The sequence below is a fragment of the Anguilla rostrata genome, chromosome 7 (genome assembly GCF_018555375.3).
Source record: "Anguilla rostrata isolate EN2019 chromosome 7, ASM1855537v3, whole genome shotgun sequence".
Taxonomy (NCBI): Eukaryota; Metazoa; Chordata; class Actinopteri; order Anguilliformes; family Anguillidae; genus Anguilla; species Anguilla rostrata.
In genome coordinates this window covers 27,613,319-27,634,263 of record NC_057939.1, presented here as the reverse complement: position 1 = coordinate 27,634,263, position 20,945 = coordinate 27,613,319, and positions in this window count along the sequence as shown.

Sequence of the window (20,945 nt, the reverse complement as noted above, 5' to 3'; positions counted from 1 at the left end):
TTTTGCAAACTAGTCTGGGACCTTTTGGCCTATCATCATGAAACTAGTCTAGAAAGAATCTCTGAAGTCTGAACCTAAATAATTATGAAAAAATGTTGAATTTTCAAAACAATATGGCTGCCTCAGATCAATACATTTTTGTGGGCGTGGCAATTTTTATTTAACTGTAACTCATAAATGCTATGTCCAATACTCACAAAATTTGGTAAATGAATACAGCATGTAATTCTGAAGAAACATTTTAGGCACCCCACTGCCAATAGGTGGCGCTACAAGAATAGCATGAATATAAACTCCTATAACTCTTCTGTTTGACGAATCAGGCAGAAATCTCTTGTATGCTGTATCTCTGTGAAAGCCCCCACCAATAGTTTGAATAACAAAAATATCAACTTAAAAACCATCAGCCAATCTGATATCAGCGGCCATTTGACAGGCTTAGCAATGACTGATCAACATGATACTGAATTCTTGACTCGGTACTACCTTGTAAAATATGGGATTAGTCAGCCATTAGGGAAAGCTATAGCAAATATGCAGGTTTTCATAGAACATATCTTTGGGAAAATCCTATAATTTACATCAGTAGATCCTGCTCCTTTAGTTGAAGAACTTTTCCTCAATAAGCATAATCAACCTTTTTGTTTCTCTGCCACTTTTTTTTTCCACAAAACATACTTTTATGAACTAGACTGGGGCCTCACCAAATTAGGCTAGAACGAGTCTCTGGAGTCTGAACCTCGATAATAATCACAAAGTGTTGACTTTTCAATACAATATGACCGCCACACATCAATCAATTGTTATGGGTGTGGCCTGGATTGACAAGGTCACAGAGGTTGAAGGTGAGAAACAGGGAAGGGTAGACTGTTTAGCTGATGCTAGCTATGTAGTTAAGAATGGTATTCTCTACCAGTGTCAGGGAAAGGATGAAGCCTTAGCGTTGCCACACAGCCTTACACAGAAGTTCATGGCCGATGTGCTAGGTCATTCTATCCCCTGGGCAGGCCACCTAGCATTCCAAAAATCCTTCAATAGGATTGCCAGTAGGTTTGTTTAGCCAGGGATGTACACCCATGTTAAGGATTTTTGTGCTTCATGTGAATCATGTCAGCTAACTTCACCTAGGGGGGTAGCCCGTGCCCAGCTTCAGCCGTTGCCTGTCATTGACACACCATTTGACAGAATTGGCATGGATGTAGTGGGGCCCCTTGAGAGAAGTTCCACAGGCAATCGGTATATCTTGGTAATTTGTGATTATGCCACCCGTTACCCAGAAGCTTTTCCCCTCAGATCGGTCAAGGCCAGACAGGTTGCCAATTGTCTTTTGCAAATGTTCTCAAGGGTAGGCATACCTAGAGAGGACTGTGGGACAAACTTCCTGTCCAAACTGCTGTAGCAAGTTTATCAGTTGTTAGGAGTGAAGGGCATCAAGACCACTCCATACCACCCCCAGACGGACGGGCTGGTGGAGAGGTTCAATCAGACTCTCAAGAACATGCTGCGGAAGTTTGTTTCCCACACAGGCTCTGATTGGGACCAATGGCTGCCATACCTGCTGTTTGCATACCGTGAGGTGCCACAGGCTTCAACAGGATTCTCGCCCTTCGAGCTGCTCTATGGTCGCCAGGTGAGGGGGCCACTGGACCTCCTGAGGGAGCACTGGGAGAATCCAATTGCAGATTGGGAGAATGTTGTTGCCTATGTGGTTAAAATGAGAGAGAGACTTGAACAGATGACTGTCCTAGCACAGGCGCACATGAGAACTGCGCAAGCTACCAGAAAACCTGGTATGACAGAAAGGCCAGGGACAGGACTTTTCATCCAGGCCAGCAGGTGTTGCTGCTACTCCCAACCAGTGACAGTAAGCTGTTGGCCAAATGGCAGGGGCCTTACCAGATCACCAAGCGCCTGGGTAAGGTAACCTATGAACTGTACATGCCCGACAGATTGAAAAAACATCAGAGTTTTCATGTGAACCTGTTGAAGGAGTTCCAGGTGCCTTCACTGCCAATCCAGCAGCCGGTCCAGCAGCAGCTCCTCATCCGTGCCTTCGACGGGGAGGAAGAGAGAGAGCAGTCATTCCCCACCAACATCTCTGAGCCCAGTTCAGTGGATGTGTCCCATCTCCAGCCTGCCCAGCAGGGGGAGATAAGAGCATTGCTGGATCCATAACTTTTCCAAGAAAAACCTGGCTTCACAACTCTGGTCCAGCACAAGGTCCACCTGAAGGGATATGCTACTCCCCGCTGGAAGTGCTACAAGATCCCTGAACGTATGGTGCCAAAGCTCAGGAAGGAGATTGAGCTGATGTTGCAGCTGGGGATAATTGAAACTTCGACTAGTGAGTGGTGCAGTCCCATTGTGTTGGTCCCTAAAAAAGATAGTTCACTGAGATTTTGCATTGACTTCAGGTATCTCAATGCAGTCTCCAAGTTTGAATCCTACCCAATGCCTCGCATCGATGAGTTGCTGGAGAGAGTGGGGAAGTCCACGTTCATCACCACGTTTGACCTGAGCAAGGGATACTGGCAGCTGGCCCTGGCACCTGAGACCAAGGAGCTGACAGCATTCAGAACACCCTATGGAATGTTTCAGTTCAAGGTGATGCCGTTTGCCCTCCAGGGGGCACCAGCAACCTTTCAACGACTCATGGACCAAGTGTTGAGGGAGGTGCCACGGTTTGCAGCTGCCTACTTGGATGATGTCGTTATCTTTAGCCAGACATGGGAGGAACATGTGGCTCACCTTCCACTCATATCCTGTGCCCACTACCAAGAAGAAGGTGCGTGCCTTTATGGGGCTGGTGGGGTGGTACAGTAAGTTCATCCCCCACTTTTCTGAGAGGGCAGCCGGCCTCACTGACCTCACCAAGGCCTCAGCCCCAAACAAAGTGAGATGGAATGAAGAGTGTGACAGAGCCTTCAAGGATCTCAAGAGGGCCATCACAAGTGAGTCTGTTCTCCACAGTCCTGACTTCTCTCAACCGTTTACACAGCAGACGGATGCCTCTGGGGTCAGCATTGGAGCAGTGCTTCTGCAGGAGACGGAGGGGGAGAGGCTGTTCCTGAGCCGCAAGCTCCTGGATCGGGAGACGAGGTACTCCACAGTGGAGAAGGACAGTGCCTGGCCATGAAGTGGGCCATTGAGTCACTGAGGTACTACTTGCTGGGACGTCACTTCTTCCTTGAGACAGATCATCGTGCTCTGCAGCGGCTGAACCGGATGAAGGACTCCAACAATGCCTCACAGGGTGGTACCTGTCCCTGCAACCCTATGACTTCATAGTCCAGTACCGGGCAGGGGAAAGCCAACCTGGTGGCAGACTGTCTCTCCCGGGTACATGAAAATTGAGGTACTGTACTCTTGGGAGAGGGGGGGAGGAAATGTAACGACGGTGTCGCCGTTACTAGAGCTCTAGTACAATCAATCACAAAATGTTGACTTTTCAATACAATATGACTGCCACACATCAATCAATTGTTATGGGTGTGGCCATTTTTACTTAAACAGCTGTAACTTATGAGTGCCATGTCCTAAGGAAACTTGACATATAAGTACAGTCCATTATTCTGAGAAAGCACGCAAATTTCGGTGCCTGCCTGCCAATAGGTGGCACAATAAGAAGCAAATAAGTTTAAACGATAAGTCTTAAATGGTTTGACCAATCAAGTTGAAATCACTGTGAAAGAAGCACCTTTGCCTCCAGAAACAACATTGGCATCCATTTACTTTATCCTGCCATTTAACATTTTTGACAAAACCCACTTTTGTGAACTAGTCCTCAGTTGTAAACCTAAATGAAGCTTTAGAAGATCTGTGAAGTCTGTAACTGAATAATTATCAAAAACTGTATGGCCACTGTAACGACGGTGTCGCCGTTACTAGAGCTCTAGTTAATAATAAGTATTATTACTGGACAAAATGGTTCATTGATGCACAGATGCATATATTAGTACACGGGTGAAATAAACACACATGCGGTATTTTAACAAATGTATTTATTGATTGTTTGTGTATTGCAGTTCGCTTAGGTTTGACGTTTCGCAGCGGGGACGCGGGGCTGTTCCACCTCGTCATTCGCCTGTGAACGAACAAATAATGCGCATTGATTTAGGACTCAATCGTAGGAAAATATTGGTAAATGGAGGAGTATAATGTAAGACTCATGCTAAGCTAAGTGTAACAGTAAATTGAAATCTGTCTGCTTCATGCACAAACTTACCGCTGCCGGTTCTCTTTCTCCCAGGGTGTCCGGGCAAAAGAGTTCCCGGGGGCTCGCACACCTATTATTAGTTCTGGGAGGGTAACAACAAGCAGGAAGTGGGGAGAGGGGAGTTCGGTTGTGCTGTTGGAATGTATTTATTTATGTAAGATATTTATTGGTATTTATTAGGTCGATATTTGGGTGTGTAAATATTTATTAAGATTATATATATTTTTGGTAATGGTTTTATGTAAATATTTGCTGTATATTTATGTGTGTAGATATCTGTATTGAAACAACCCTGTAAATGGTATGTGCCAGCCAATTGTTTGAGCAGACACCATTATATAAGGCTGTCAGTCTGTGTGTGTGAGGAGAACTGGAAGGTGTTGGGCAGATCTGTGGTACACGGTGCTATGTAAAATAAAGGTTTTCATGCTGAAGCGTCACCCTGGGCTAGTGTCTCCTCTTTTGCCTCCTTTGACCGCTCGGGTATTCTAACAGCCACCATAAACAAATCAACAGTTGTGGGCGTGGACATTTTACAAAAACAGCTGTAGCTCGTGAACGATTTCTCCAATCAGCATGAAACTTGGCATACATATGCAGTGATTGGCTCTGAGGCATTCAATCATATAAAAACTGGTGGCGCTGTTTGAGGAAAATAAATAAAAATGCCTCTAACTCTTCAAATGCTTCATTAATCAAGCTGAATCTTTGCATTCTATGTCTTTGTGCCAATTTGCCATTGGATGTGCCACGATAAAGCCATATCTGAAACAAAATGGCCACCATCAGCTAATCAGTTGTCAGTGGGCACGTGACCAGCTTAACAATGGCTGATCATCATGAAGCTTGTATGTACATTGACCTCTAAACTAGGGAATGCCTAGTCAAATTTTGTGACAGAAACAGAAAATTTTTCTTACCATTCATCCACTGTGTATCCTTACTTAAGAATTTGTAATTGCCACATGCTGCTCGGACACCATGAATTACCACTTGCAATTATATGTATTCTTCTGCATCTTGCCAATTTTTTTACCCCTTTCCCATGCTCAAAAACTCAGCAGGCATGTCTATTTATAGCTGATATTGATTGTGCATGACTTGCATGCAACTGACACTATAGGTAGCACTACAGTTCCACCTGCAAAATTGCAACACTAAAAAAATATGGCAGTCCTGTTTCACTTACACGCACCAAATTTAAATTTGAATCATAGAACTCATAAAGCCCACACACAGGATTTGTTTTTGGTAAATTAAAACTTTCTTTATAAAAGGGAAACAAATCTGTCTCAATACACTTCTACCATGCATTGGTTTGCGAGTCCCTGAACTTCTACAAATTTAAGACAATTGCATCCGATGTCTATTCTCAAATAAAAAAACACCCTGTGCTAAATTTTGGAGGAAATTTTGATATGTCCAAAGATGGCCGCAGGACAACAATTTCATTTTAACCAAAATAGCAGACTACAACCACATTATGTATGTAGCCACAAATTCAGCTTGATCACAATGACACTTCAAGGGATGATTGACAATATGGCTATTTTGCAACATACTAATTTCCATTGGCTCCATAAGCCAAAATTGTATGAAATTTGACAGGAACCCACTTTCCTGCAATAGTCCTGAGAAACACGTCCCCCTCAGTCCTTAATTGTTGAAGAAAATGAATATGCACAATTTAATATACATAATATGCATATATTAAACACCCAGCCTCAAATATATAAAATAAAAAAGCAAATTTCATGCCAAAATTGCCAGTTTCAAGTAATCGATACAGATGTGCCCTTACATCTGTAGTGAGCTGTGGGGTGGCAGCGTTGGACTAAACCGCACCCGCAGCATCACTGCCAAGATGAACAAGGATTCTCCAATTAGAAGCAAGACCTGGCGCTCTGTTTGGACTCTGCAGAAAGACTTTAAATAGCAGAGCCATGGAGGCCAGAGGCGGAGCAGAGGGGAACTGCTGCTGGTCTGAATTTGCACTAATTTCTGGAACACTTAAGTTATGGCGCCTGCCCTTGTCAGGAGTAGCCGATGTGAAGATAGTTAGAGAGGTTGATTTACTCCTGTGTAGTGGAGTGGTTAGGTGGACTTCGTTTGCGGGTATATTCCTTAGCGCAAGTGACCATGAGGGGCTTGCATTGAAGACAGATAATTCTCCTGATTCGGAGTGCCAATCCCCTTGGCTATTCGACGCACACACTGCTTGCGCGATGTTTGCGTTCTCCTGTCTGCCCTCCTGTTATGGATGCCCTCCTTTATGCACACAATCATCATCATTCATTCTTTGTTCTATGTATGTCCGTTGTATCGCTATAGTCCTTGTCTGTATATGAGTTCCTGTTTAACAATCTATCTAAACCATGTATCTATTTTAATAAGGGGAGGAGGGAGGAAAGTGCTGGGGAGGAGTATATGGGTAGCTAGGCAGTAGACTAACGTGTGTTATCACTCTGAGAAAAGTCTTAAATGTTGAGTATTATCCCCTGTGTGTAGTGCATTGTTCCAAAAGTATTGAATAGTGGGTTAACCCTTGAGTGTGTCATTTCCAAGTGTGGGCTTATACAATAATTTGAGTATTGTATTTGAGCACCTAGTGTATGTCATTTGGTGTGATCAAGCCAGCCTCCTGACACATGGCCCAAAACTGCCTTACCTCCAGCATCTCATTTTAAATAGCCTCTGATGAATTTTGTTCTCTAATAAAGATATTGATTTTTTTTCTACATCAGTTGTTGTGTGGGTATGTTCACGTCCTGTGACTCCGCACCAAACTGGTTAAAAGTGGTGGCAGCTATTAACAGAACTAACCTGCTTAATCCAGTATTTGGAGTCTACCCTTTTTGGTTTATTACACATCCAATGCACACCAAATTTGGTAAGGATGGTATTTGGATTAGGTTTGCAGTCCTTTTGTGTTTGGCCCCTGACATCACTGCTCGCAGCTATTTAAAAATACTTCTCTCAGGGCTCATTGTGGATGTAACCTGTATGTAATTGGAATTAATATTTTAGTTCTTGCTTGGTGTAGGTCATTGTACGCAAAAATGAATACACACAAACCTTTTTATTATTTTCCATTAGAGTGGGTCATTCCCAGTACTGTTTTAGTGATGCTACATAAACGATAATTTCTCTGAGTATACTTATACTGCTCATATAAATCAATGTTGTATGGCACTCTAGATAATAAGGTCTGATACATTAATATGTAATGTAGAGTGTAAGTGTTTTGAGTTTATGCCAAGATGTAAATGAGTGTAGATATCTTCTGGTGGCTCCCTACACCACTGTGTGGGGGGTAAGAACTGCAACCAAGCTTGTTGTATACATGTGTCCCACTACAGAGAAGCTTATGACTACCCTGTTCTGAGAAGGCCCATTGAAATCCTTGTCCTCTGAGGTGCTGGGGCAATTCCCAGGAGTATATTGGGTTTGGTCTGTATCTCTACCCCAAACCAATCCCCCCCCCTCCCTACCCCTCCCAGAACAAGTGCAACACACATTGGCAGAATGACAGACTGTAGAGATTTGGTGGTCATCCCCATTTATTTAGTGTGGGGTGCTAGGTAGGTCATGTGGGTCTGTGAAATGGAGGGGGGGGGGGTGTAGGAGTGGGGGATCAATGGGCAGGGGTTTTAAAGGCGATATAGGGGTCTGTGAGAGGGCGGTTGGCAGTGGTGGGTGGGTCAGCGGGCTGGTTCACATATTATTTGGGGGCTAAGGGGTGTTTTCAACTGGCTCTGACCCTGTGACAAACAGCCCTAAAATCCCATAGCTTTTGTATGAGCCCCTATCAATCTATTTGATTCCACCCTAAATCATCTGTTAATGGCAGTCCATAAAGGCCAAGCCACCTCATAATTATGAACACTCATGCCTGCTGGGGGGGGTGTGGAGGAGGTTACGCTTGTCCGACACTGAGCTCTTTTTACCTAAATCAACTTCCCGGGAGGAACATGGTCCTGGAGACTTATTTTTTAATCATTACAGAATTATTCTTTTTTTCAAATTATATATCAATTTCTATACTTTTGTGAAGTTCAGATTTTGTGTACATCAAAAATTTTGTAATCGTACTTATGTCCCAGATACATTACACTGCAGTTAGCACTGTTCTTATAAAGCGTACATGCTCTTAATTTATACCCAATCTATTCATACAGCTGGATATTCACTGAAGCTGAAACTACTCAAATTACTTTGAGTATTAGAAAACACACCATTTCACAAATCTGTCAATCAAGTAAAATAAAATAAAATTGGTGAGAGACTGCACAGTGAATACAGCCAATCCAAATATAAACAGTCCTGCAGGGGGCACCACTGTGGGCATAAGAAAAGTCAGGGTCAGAAACTGAGGCCGTGTGATGCATACTCCAAAAACCAACATTTTATCAAAATGAGTAACTGCCCTAACAGCATGTATAAAGCATGTAATTGGTATAATAAAGCAGCAGACTCCATTGTGTATGTGGTAATCCTGCAGAACATTTTGGAGGGAAAAAGTCATACTCACACGTGCTGTATTATGTATTTATTATATTTTCAATTTTATAAAGTGCATATTCATAATATAATTATATTTTTTTCTGTGAGGAAATATGTGCATTGTTGGAGCATGTCACATATTTCAGATGACTGCTTACTGATCTAGGGTGCAGGGTCTGGAATGTTCTAGGGCAACACACAGGTTAAAGTGTGTACTTTTGTGAAGAGACAGTTTTTATTAACTGAACAATTAACAGAACTCCATTGCATGCTCCAAGGTCTTGCACAAAGTAGATGATTGCTATTATTATCTGTTGGGAAGATGGCAGTAACCATGGCGATTATGAGGGCCTAACAGGCCTGAGTATATGCCAGGTGCACACAGAGTTTCTTATTATCTGATCATGGTGAGTGTTGGGTTACTGTAGCTGATTAATGACCAGTCAGCACTCACCCCCATGTAGGCCAGGGACTGTCCCAGAGTCTGGGTCTGCCTTCCTCCTCCATGGCAAACCTGGGCCCAGCATGCATCTGCACACTTTAACCCTTTACATGCCAGGAACGGATAAACGCCTTAGATCTCTTGGAATTTTAAGTGAAACATGTTTACATCCCAAAATGTGCAGTTGAGAATTGGATGGTTTCTTAGCACTGTCTGGGACAGACCTGGGTAAACTTAAAAACGTCTGTTTTGGTTTTCTATTTCTGTTTGTTAAAGACAGATTCATGAGTTTTGTGCATGAAATGCCCAAAGCAAATTCAGTCAGGAAACTCTTGCTGCTGCTGACCACTGGTCTACAACTACATGTTCTTATACTCAACCACTCACATGCACATATCACTAATGAAGACCTTTTTTAGACCAACAGTCAGACCTCTCCAGTGCTGCTTTTGCATGCTTGCTAACAATTACTCCTGTTCAGGTTAAGTGCAGTGTTTCTGCTCTGTGGTTTCTTATGCTTGTCTTTGGCATGGAGTTTACCAGAAGCAAAATCCTGCAATTACTAAGTGACACCAAATGCCAAACACATCAGCACTTTTAACTCATACACTCTCTCTGCAGCAAGTAAGCTAGGGCAATAGGCTAAATGCTCTGCCAGATAGAGCAGTATATACTTACAGTAAGTATAATTCAAACGAGCGTACCCTCTGTGTAACCGAAATTTATGCTCCTTGCTTGGTTTATTTGTAATATTCCAACTGGTTGTAGCTTTCTAACATTATTAGCACCCATGCCTTTCTTGGTTTTTAGATGATTATCAGTGTTGCAAGCACTTACAAGATCCCTGGGGAAGCCTAACCCAATCAATGTACATTCTGCTTTAGAAAATAATTGGATATTTACATAGCATTTGCTTTGCTGACTCCTGATGGGAGCAATACCATGAAGAATGGGACGTTGTTTGGTATATTGTGGTCATTGGTTTCGACTACTTGTAAGATAATTCTACTGCCTGTCCAGGGTGTATTCTTGTCTCCTACCCAATGTACGCTTGGATAGGCTCCAGCACCCCCCACAACTCTGCTCAGGATAAGCGGGTATAGATAATGGATGGATGATTCTACTCACATTACTACTGCTAGCAAGGCGCTACGTAGGATTTTACTCAACACCTGCAAATTGCCTTTATGTTCTATGTGCTTGATGATTTTTTTAGTAGATTTCCTAACCCGCCAACTGCCATTTGGATTAACGCACTCAAAAACATCTTGACAGGCTGAATGTCCCTATAGGGCCTGCTACCTCCCTAGAGTTCCTGGGTATTATGTTAAATGGTAATTTTACACAAACCTCCCATGCCCATAGAGGAACTCTCTCACATCTGAGACATCTTTCATCTTTCGCATCAGTGGCATCCAAGAGTATTACCAAACATGATTTGCTTCTCTGTTGCGTCATTGGAATTTTGCAATGAGCATAGTTTCCCAGTACTCGCCTTTTATCGCTATACTTCTCGATCTGTCAAATCCAATTTGCATGGTGTGCTCAAATTGTTATAAATGAAGAATGCTGTTCAGACATGTATTTCTGGGCTTTGCTTCTTAATCACTGAAATGGCATTTCATTCTTATGATCTAGTCGAAACTCCAAATCTGTTAGAATTCTACACCAATGTGACTCCCTCTAGTGTTTCATATAAAAGAGATGGCTTTCTAATAATGGCCTGATGAGTAAAATCCTTGCAATCAACAGCACTTTTTGGAATTTACCCAATCGTAATTTGTGAGGAAATCACTGGTGTATGAAATGGATCAGTTTCTGCCACAATGAAAATGCAGTTAGTATCATTAATAAAGGTCATTTTTCCATGTCATTTATTAATAGATTAATTCACATTTAACCTGCACATGTATCATGAATGATTTCATTTTAAAGGTCACCTACATAACAGGGCTTGAGAATAACATGGCTGATGCTTTATCATGTTTTTATTTTTGTTTGCCTTTTGTTTTCAATTGTTCACATTGAGTGGCATAGTGGTGCTGTGGATAGCACTGTTACCTCTCAGCAAGAAGGTCTAGGGTTCGGATCCTGGCTGGGGCCTTTCTCCCTGTGTCCACGTGGGTTTTTTCTGGGTTTTGTTCCACAGCCAACGCCATGCATGTTAGGTTAATTTGGGGAGGAAGGGGCATTAGCATGTGTGCTCAGTTGACCTACTTTGTGGAAATGAAAGTTAAACAAGTAAATAGTAAACACCAATGATGCAATGTCGTCACCACCAAGTTAATTTGGGTGGGAGACAATTACTTTAACCTAACATAACAATTGCCTAACATTGGTTGTATGAATGAAGTTAAATGTCTGACAAACTGAAATTAGTGAATTATTAGCTGATGTGTTGCATTCACAAATGGGTCAAAATATTTTTAAATGATTTTGGAAACAAACAAACAAAAACAAAGGAAAGCTTGTGCTGAGGTTCGCCAACTTTCCTCCATGTCAAACATGCCAGGTTTTCAGTGGGTGGGGTTACCTGGGGCCCAAAAGATCCTAAGATCAGTGAAATTCTTTCTATGTGTAATGATGCTCTTGCCACATTCTGCAAGTTGTTTATAACGTCATGTAATTGACTGCACTCCATTCTTTTTTTGTGCGTGGTTACAATATGTACAACGACAACAGGTTAGCAAGTATTCCTAAATCCCTACTATGTAAATTGCTTGTATTACGCTTAATTGTACTACTTATACATTTCAGATTATTGTTAATTGTTAAGCTTTATAAATGCCTGTGCTGACAAACAACACTGATGGAACCATCCGCACATTAAGCGTACTAATGTGCTTATATTAATTAAAGTTACAATCTCGAAGATTTCTGTTTCGTTCTCTTTGGCGGTACCAATGGCGAGAAGCAGTAATTGCAGGTGTGTTTTTGGACCTCACTTCCCATAGATCCAACCGGATCCAACCAGTGTCGCCTGTTGGCACCTGGGCCACAACAACTATAACACTTACTATTTACTGAATAAAAAATGGTTGTTATAAAAGTAATGTTATGTACATACTCATTCATTGTCTAACATTAGGCTAACTTAAGCTGTCTTTACACTGCCGAGCTGGGTTAAAATGCTGTAGCAGACCTGGGGTAAAATTAGTGATGATCGATTTCCACAAACGTTCTTTATCCACCTTTTTCCCGGTATGAACATTTTTACATTGCAGAGAAGAATTTGCGGGATTCGCTGTGGGTCGTGCAATTATGTATCTTGTGCACAATAAACAGTCTTTTTCGTGAATGATTGTTGTGTGATATTTTTGAAACAATTGCCTTGCAAAAGGTTACCCCTGGTGTTTCTGGTTTTGCTAGCTAAAGAGTTTGAGAATAAAGCTGAGCTGGGTGTTACATTAGCAATCAAAACAAGAAGAATAAAACAAAAAACAAAGGAGATTTCATCAAAAAAGGGAATCAAGGCTGAAGGAACATATGAGGAAGCGTAATAAAATAATAACAACACTAATCCATACTGCCGTATTCTTTTATTTAGTTTTCTCCGGGTTGACATCTTTACACAGAAATCAGACCCGGCTCTGCTCCACCTATACCCTGGCTTATTCCGATCAATATATTGATGAACTTGATGGCAACGTAAATAACGGTAACGTTAAGGCCAGTTCAGATCAATGATTCGCAACGAGATGAAACGGTTTTAGAATGTTGCAGAGAAAATTGCAGTGGTGTAAACTGGTTAGTTGCAGAGCGTCTGAAGCCGTTGTCTGGGGTCTCAAAAGACCCACCTTGTCAAATCGCCAAGTGCAGTTTTAGAACGTTTACAATCAGACGTCTTGGAATTTTGCAAGTTGCATCCAGTCTCTTTGAAAATCATTGATCTGAACTGGCCTTTAGTTAGCTACATTGCAATGTTTCAACAAGGTAGCATTGCATTTGAGAGACGGTTTGCGAGGTCGGTACCGGTCGGTAGCGTTAGCTAGCGTTTTTTCTAATTGTTAGCTGACATTAGATTGTGTTAATTACATTAGCTAGCTAGCTAACACAACGTTACCTGATATGAGAGATGGATACTGTGCGCAACGTTGTCTAAACTAATGTTGCCTTTCTTGACATGGTCCGGTATCTAGCGTTAGCTGTGCAAATAGCTATGTAATTTAGTAACGTTACATTGTCATCAAATTTAATACGAAATCTACATTAACAAATAATATGACCTCTCACGTTACACAAAAACTTATTAGGGTTCCATAACCCCCCCCTATTTGAATAGTGGAAAAAAGGAAAGCCTCAAGGTAGAAATAGATCCAGGGGTGGAAAGCATGCCTGTTTAAAGATTTTTAACATCTGTGCTTAAAGACACACTGTCTGTGCCTTTAACGTCTGTGCTTAAAGACACACTTCCTGTGCTTTTAACATCTGTGCTGAAAGACACACTTCCTGTGCCTTTAATGTCTATACTTGAAGACACACCTACTGTGCCTTTATTGTCTGTGCTTAAAGACAAATTTTCTGTGTCCATAGCCCTATCTTTCCTGCCCCCCAGTGGTATGGACGCTGGCGTCCACAGGATGGTAATAGAGGAAATATCCACAATTTATTAAAAAATGGGCCATGAACACACTGCAAATTCAACTCCTTTCTGGCCAACAACGCCACTCGTTGCCTTATCAGTGCTCAGGGCAATAAATGGTAGTAAAATAAAAGGAGATTCCCCATTCCCCAATCACTCACTACACATTCTACGGTTACCTGGTCTCGTTTATTTTTCCATTAAAAAATCGTATACCCTTTCAGCTTTTTGAACAGTATTGGGGAGAAAAAGGCTTTAAGCTGTGACAGAAGTATTTGAAGAGCTTGAAAACGCGGATCTCAATTAGAGGCTTCATTTTCATGTTTATAACATAGGGGTTTGCTAAAAAATGGGGTCCTAGACAAATTTATGGCCCCACTGGAGGGCATTTCAGTTCACTAAAAATGTAGTGTTGTTATTATTTTTTCTTATTCCACATCAACATCCTGTATGCCACTCATCCAACAGCTTGCAAATTTGACATGTAGTACAACTAGTTGCTTGTGCTTTTCGTGCAAATGGCACAGATATATACAGTGTATATATATATATATATATATATATATATATATATATAACAGGTAGCTCAAATCAAGCAATCTGATTGGTTCATAGCCTTGGTATATTAACCATATACCATGGCTATGACGTCTAATTCCTTTGCACAATTCAGTATCACTCCGCGCCTGAGAAAAAAAAAACGTTAGCGTGTACGTGTACGCATAGCAACCGCCTCACACTATGTGCAGGCAGCCAGGAGGGCCTATTTTATTTTGAACATTATTATTTATTAATAAAAACTATTTAAATTAGAGTGTGTCTATTACTTTCATATTGCCATACTTGGTGACCATTTTATAAAAGCAATAGCTCACTTCAGGCCGTGGTATATGGTTATTATATCACAGCTAACAGGCTGTTGGCCCTCCGCTTTGCGTCGGGCCGAACAATTAGCCAACTACAGCATTGATCTGCTTGAGGTGGGTGTGCTCTTTGAGCCCCTCCCGCCTGTTTGATCAAAAACGACAGTCCCTAAACTGAAAGCAGCGGTAACGTTGACGTAGGCCTACAAGTAGGTGAAGAGACCAGATCTGCAATGAGATAGCTACGCATTCGCTGGATCCCTACCACTCTCTCACACAAACGTCTTTGTATTACAATTACAAACACTGCATAAAATTGAAAGAAGTGGGCTTACAACTTAACCCAGCTCTTTGACTGCATGATATAATGTAGCCTAAACAAAATGTGAATGGAAGAGTATGTTTTCAATATGCATTTCCCAACAAACTCTGTACCAATAAAGCTAAACATTCACTAGAAATTGTTCCACTCTGCAAAATACTGTGCTTCTAATAAAATAGCCTATAGATTATATTATTATAATCAATCCTTTGTTGGTTGCAAACAATTTCGTAACTTGCCCACTAATGCTTCATGCAAGCAGGAGCAAGACAAACAGAAACAGGAAATGCTATATGTCTGTCGAAAGAAGTGTTTAGATTTGTAAAACATGTCACATGGATGTTTGTAATGACATTAATGATAATCTTGATAACAACTTGAACTTTTTTTGAGGGCAACATAGCTCAGGAGGTAAGACCGATTGTCTGGCAGACGGAGGGTTGCCGGTTCAAACCCCGCCCAGGGCGTGTTGAAGTGTCCTTGAGCAAGACACCTAACCCCTAACGGCTCTGGCGAATGAGAGGCATCAATTGTAAAGCGCTTTGGATAAAAGCGCTATATAAATGCAGTCCATTTACCATTTACCATTTTTAAACAGTACTATGAGGGCATATTTTCCTCATTTGGTAAAAAAATTAGCATATGGGGTATTTCTCTAAACAAAACCCCACAAATGAAGCCTAGCATGCTAAATAATTTTTCTTGTCCTTAGAAACGACATTGTCCTTAATTATATAATATGAACAGATCGTAGCAATTTAGACTTATTTGCGATTGATATTAAGCAATTAAATGATGTTTAAGGAATGAAGTGCAAGTTTTTTATGTCAACAACAACAAATCAAGAAAAATATAAATATTAAAAATTTAAAATATGGATTAAATCAGTGTTGAAAATTTAATAAAGTTAGGCTATTGCAAGATCAACAAATGAGAAATTACAGTCAGGAAATGTAATAATAATATGAATAGAGAATAATTTGTATAAATATAAAAACAGGAAAATTAAAATACAAAACGCCTCTGGGACTCTGGTTACACCAACAAATGTCAGCTACATAGCCTGTATAATTTTAGATACTAAGTAATTTGTAAATTGGCAATTATAAAGACAAGCTGTCTAACTTTTTATGCAACTAACACAGCTGGGACCTCATCAGTCATCACCACCAAAAGCCTTTCATTAAAGTTTCATACTGTAGTTAGCGCCGCCCACTTTCCCAGAGTCCTATGCAGGGCAGCAAGATTAAGACTGATTTTGCAGAATCAATAATGTTACAGTTGCTAAAACCTTTCAAACGTTATAGTCTTACTGTGCTTACCAGTAGCTTCTGTTTAGATAGTTATTGAAATAAGGGTGAATACACATCATGTGAGAGTTGGCTGTGTTTGTGACCTTGTTGTGTTGACTAGAGATATTAACCTCACAAATTAACACGTTCTGTTATAGAGGACTCTTGATTTAGTAATATCTAGGTGGGAGAAAAGAAGTTTCCCCAATCTGTTGTGCTGCACTGTGGTGAGCCCCTACATTTTGCAAGGAACCAAAACTGTATAATTCAAGCTAGAGCTGGAGAGAGAAGACTAACATGTGAATACTATATTCAGCTAATAAGTGTTTTATCAATGGTGAAGTATGCAAAAATAACTTGAATGACTCAAAAGTTGGATTGATTCTGAAGAATCAAAAACTGCTACACAATTTTATTATTATTATTATTATTATTATTATTATATTATTATTATTAATAATAATAATAATAATAATAATAATAATAATTATTATTATTTATTTTTTTGCAGTGGTGGGAAAGAGGTTGGGGGTAATTTTTTTAATTATAATTTTGATGCTAGTTCATGTGAATTTTGTGAAATAAACATTTTTATGTATATGTTACGTATACCAAGAATAATTCTTCACACATCTGTTTGCTGTTAGTGTTTGTTTTGTGTTTCTGTGGGTTTATTGTTTTTCACATCCTCCGTCCCAGTGTTTTCGTTCTCCCGGTCACTTGTCTCCCCAGTGCCGTCTCTGTGTCTGTGTTCCCTGAGCTGCTTCACTCCCCTGTATTTGCGTGATTTCACTATTCGAGTGGTTCCGGGTTTTCGTGGTTTCCCCCCTTCTTTCCAGTCTCGTTTTACTTACTTCCTGCTTATATCTAGTTTTACTAATTTCTACTAATCCTTACTAACTTATAGATTGTAAAGTACTAACCTCATTAATATACTAACATGTGAATATTACTAATGGATTAACAAACACTAGTTTTGGGTTTTTGATAGTTTAGATCACTATACTAATACATTAACCATTCTCCCCTTTTCCATGCTGCGCTGTAGCTCCGCCCCTTTTCTTTCTAGTCTGCCCTAACACTGAGTTCTGCAATTGCCTGCACCTGTCTCCTGCTCTAACTGCACCTCTCTCTCTGCACGTGTTTTACCTGCTAAACCCAGGCCGTCTGTTATCATTGTTGTCTATGTGATTCCAGTCCGTGTTTTGTCAGTCCCCTGTCATTTAATTAGTTATCCTAATGTTCTTCACCTGGATGTTGTTTGTTACTCCGCCCTCACTCACGTAACCCCTCCTTGATTGTTACCTTCCCCAGTGTATAAATGTCAGTCTTTTCCACCAGCTCCCTGTCAGAACGTTGATTGTATTCACTGTGCCGATGTGTTGTAAGCCTTTGTTTATCGAGATTCCTGAGACACCCTTTCCGTACGACTGAGTTTGCCTGCCCCTTTGGTTTTATTGCTTTCTGGTTTGACCTTCGCTTTGTTTTGACTTCTCTTTTGCCTGTTCCTTTGTACCTTTGCCTATCTGATCTCTTGGTTTTTTATTTTTTGCCTGTTTACCACTATTCTTTTGGAAACTCGATTTTGTACCGTCCTATCTCTGATTACCTGGCTTTGAACTTTGGACTGAATAAAGACAACGTTTTTTGGATTTCCCTGGTCTGCGTTTGGGTCCTTAGACAGAACATTACACATTTCCTAAATTTTGATACATAGTCTTGGTGGCACATATGTGCCCTTCAGTTAATGCCATAAGCTCTCTGTTGTGTGTTGCCACAAAGCGGTAAGGCTTTATTAAAGAGCAGTACACCCAGGAGAAAATTGCCTTTATGAATGCTTTCAGAGAAAGGGTTAATGTGTGTGCTTAAAGACACACTGTACTGACTGCATGAATGTAAATAATCTCAAAGCACAAGATGAAGTCAAGAAATGCAGACAACACAACAAATGGCATTGAAAATAGTCATTCAAATTTACTGTGCGCTGATATGTGCTAGATTAATGTGAAATTCCCTTTGGAGTGATCATGAGTAATTTGTAAAAATGTCCCATCCCCATGCAAGTCACAATGTTTCTGAATTATTTTACAATGTGATATAAATGTTTCATCTTAAACCATAATAAAGGGACTAATTTATATGCTTTATAATGGACAAAAAGCATTTTACTCATTTTGGAGAGGTTTTTGATAGTTCTTTTGACCCCTAGATATCTTAGACCCCTATACTGATGAAAAGATAATTCCCACTTGAAAATGATGTAAAAGTGAGTTTCATGCGTAAACGTCGTTGATTTGTAGTGAAAAATATGGTATGATTGTTATGATTTACAGCAGTGCACAATTTAGATATTCTGGGTAGATTTGGATACACCTGCACCAGGAGAAATTACCAAACAAATCAACTTAGAAATGTCCTTGCCAGTATTAGATACAGTTCATAATAATTAAACTATATATGTAGCAAAACACATTTAAAAGTATAGCCAAGTACTGAAAGTTAACTACTAGATGGTTAACAATGCAATACTACTGTTAGCTAGCTAATCTCCTCTAGGTCAAACAGGCCTAGATGCCTAACAATAGAGCTAAATGTAACAAGAGAAAATACAGAGCAGGCAATGCAACTCAGAACTTTCCTTGAAAATGTTAGAAAGGCTACAAAAACTTTGAAATAATTATTAGCAAAACAATTATAGTTAAATTCCAAAAGTTAGCAAATGTTTTGTTTCTTTCAGTTAACAGCACAGAGAATGTCATTGATATTTGTTAAAAGTTCTGTCCTGTCTTTAAATTTTCATATTCTTGTTTTGTCAACCCATATTTTAAAATTCAACAATGACAAAAAATAATGCAGACATCATTTTCACGATGATGGATTAACAATCTCAAGTAACTCTGCGAGTAGACTTTTATTCTGTAAGGAAATTAATGGAAACCAATGGCTGCCTGGAAGGTAGGAAAAACAACATTCAACAGTCTAAAAAGCTGTTGTTGTCTATGCTTCGCAAATTGGTTTACAGCAATGTGAAGTACATGCAATTTGTAGTAAATGGGCTTTAATATCCAAAATACCGGTATGGTCCTTTACGTTTCAGAATAAGTGAGCAGACCCAGTGGCAAAAGAAAAGGCAACGCAACTAGGCCTATTAAAATGCCCTCCCCTATTAGTAATTAGTAATAAATCAACATTAGTAGCTGAATAATGACTATTCGCATAGATGTGCACAAAGTGTTGGCTTTAAACAGGCTGAGCTCTCTACCAGGACTGCGTGTGTCTAGTGAGTGATACCACAAAACTGGCTAATCAGCACCCTACCCCCTTCAGTCTGAAGTATGTTAAGTTATTTTAGTCGACTATAGTTGTTTTTTTTTCTCATGATTGTTGTTAAATAGATATGCTTCCAAATGTTATTAATTAAAGAATAATATGGAAGGAACATATATTTGTATTAAACGCATTATTTGTGCTTTGCTAAATATCATATTTGGATTCTGGTTCATCCCTACCCAGTATTATTGTTTTTAGATAGAAAATTTTATATATTTTTGATATCCAGACACATGTATTTTAGATATCCAGTGATATAAGTTTGATATCCAGTGTCATAGATTTTGCTGTTTTGCAGAATGGCTTCTTCAAACCAGAAACTGAAATACATCTGTGCCAGATCAAGCTGCTGCTGGATCATTTTATCTGAGCACAGGTACAGGTACACGTCTTGCTCCATTTTAGAAGCAAACAGAGGCCACTGAACGGAAGAACAGGTGGTATTTTGGACTGGGGAAGAATGAAAAATGTTCTTTTAATCTAATTTTTTTTTATTGTCTTATGCAAATGAATGTGTTTTATCTAGCATTCCTGTGGTCTCCACAAAGCATGTTGCATGTATCATTGGGGTGTTTTGAGTTCCAGGGTGAAATTAATCTGAGGGGTTTCTGAGCGTCCTGCATGCCACCATAGTCTGAAATGTGATTTAATGAAATGTGAGCTGCCCAGGCTGGGGTGACTGGCAAGCAACTCTGAGGGTATTTGCATTTGAAATAAACACTGACAAAGACCGAATAAAAGGTATGCTGGGACCCAAGGGGGGGGGGGGTCTACTGTGTGTATGTTTGTGTGTGTGTGTGTGTGTGTGGGAGGGGGGAGGAACCAGGGTGTCATGGACAGGAAGTGGATAAGGAAAGGGGGTCTTTCAATGGCCGAGAACAGCAAGGAGGAAGAGGATGAGCAGGATCAGGAAGGCAGATGATACCTTCACAGTATTACTAACTACCCATTGCAACCTGCACTCTTTCCTCAAAATAGTGTGCTAGGGCTAAACAGATGAAACTTGAAAGCAGCCAATCTAGCAAGTGTGTTGTGCAAAAAGTCATAATCAGAAGTCATCATCAGAGTGACAGATATCAATGACGATCAGCTATTTATAGTCTCGCCAATTTTAATCTTCGGCATCCCCAGTTACAGGCATTTTCCAGTCCTGTTGCTAGGTGATGGTCAGCGGAGACCTCAGCTCCATGCCACGAGTCTCCTGAAGAAGGTTGCCAGGCAATGGCCGGCCTCAGCAATCACAAATTCACTCATTTCCATAATTAACCAACCGCATGCATACGACACATTTTCTCATACCCATCCAATCACATGCACAAATCACCAATGGAGCTCCTTTTCAAACCAACAGTCAGGTCCCTCCAGTGCTGCTTATTGCCTGTACTGCTTTGCATG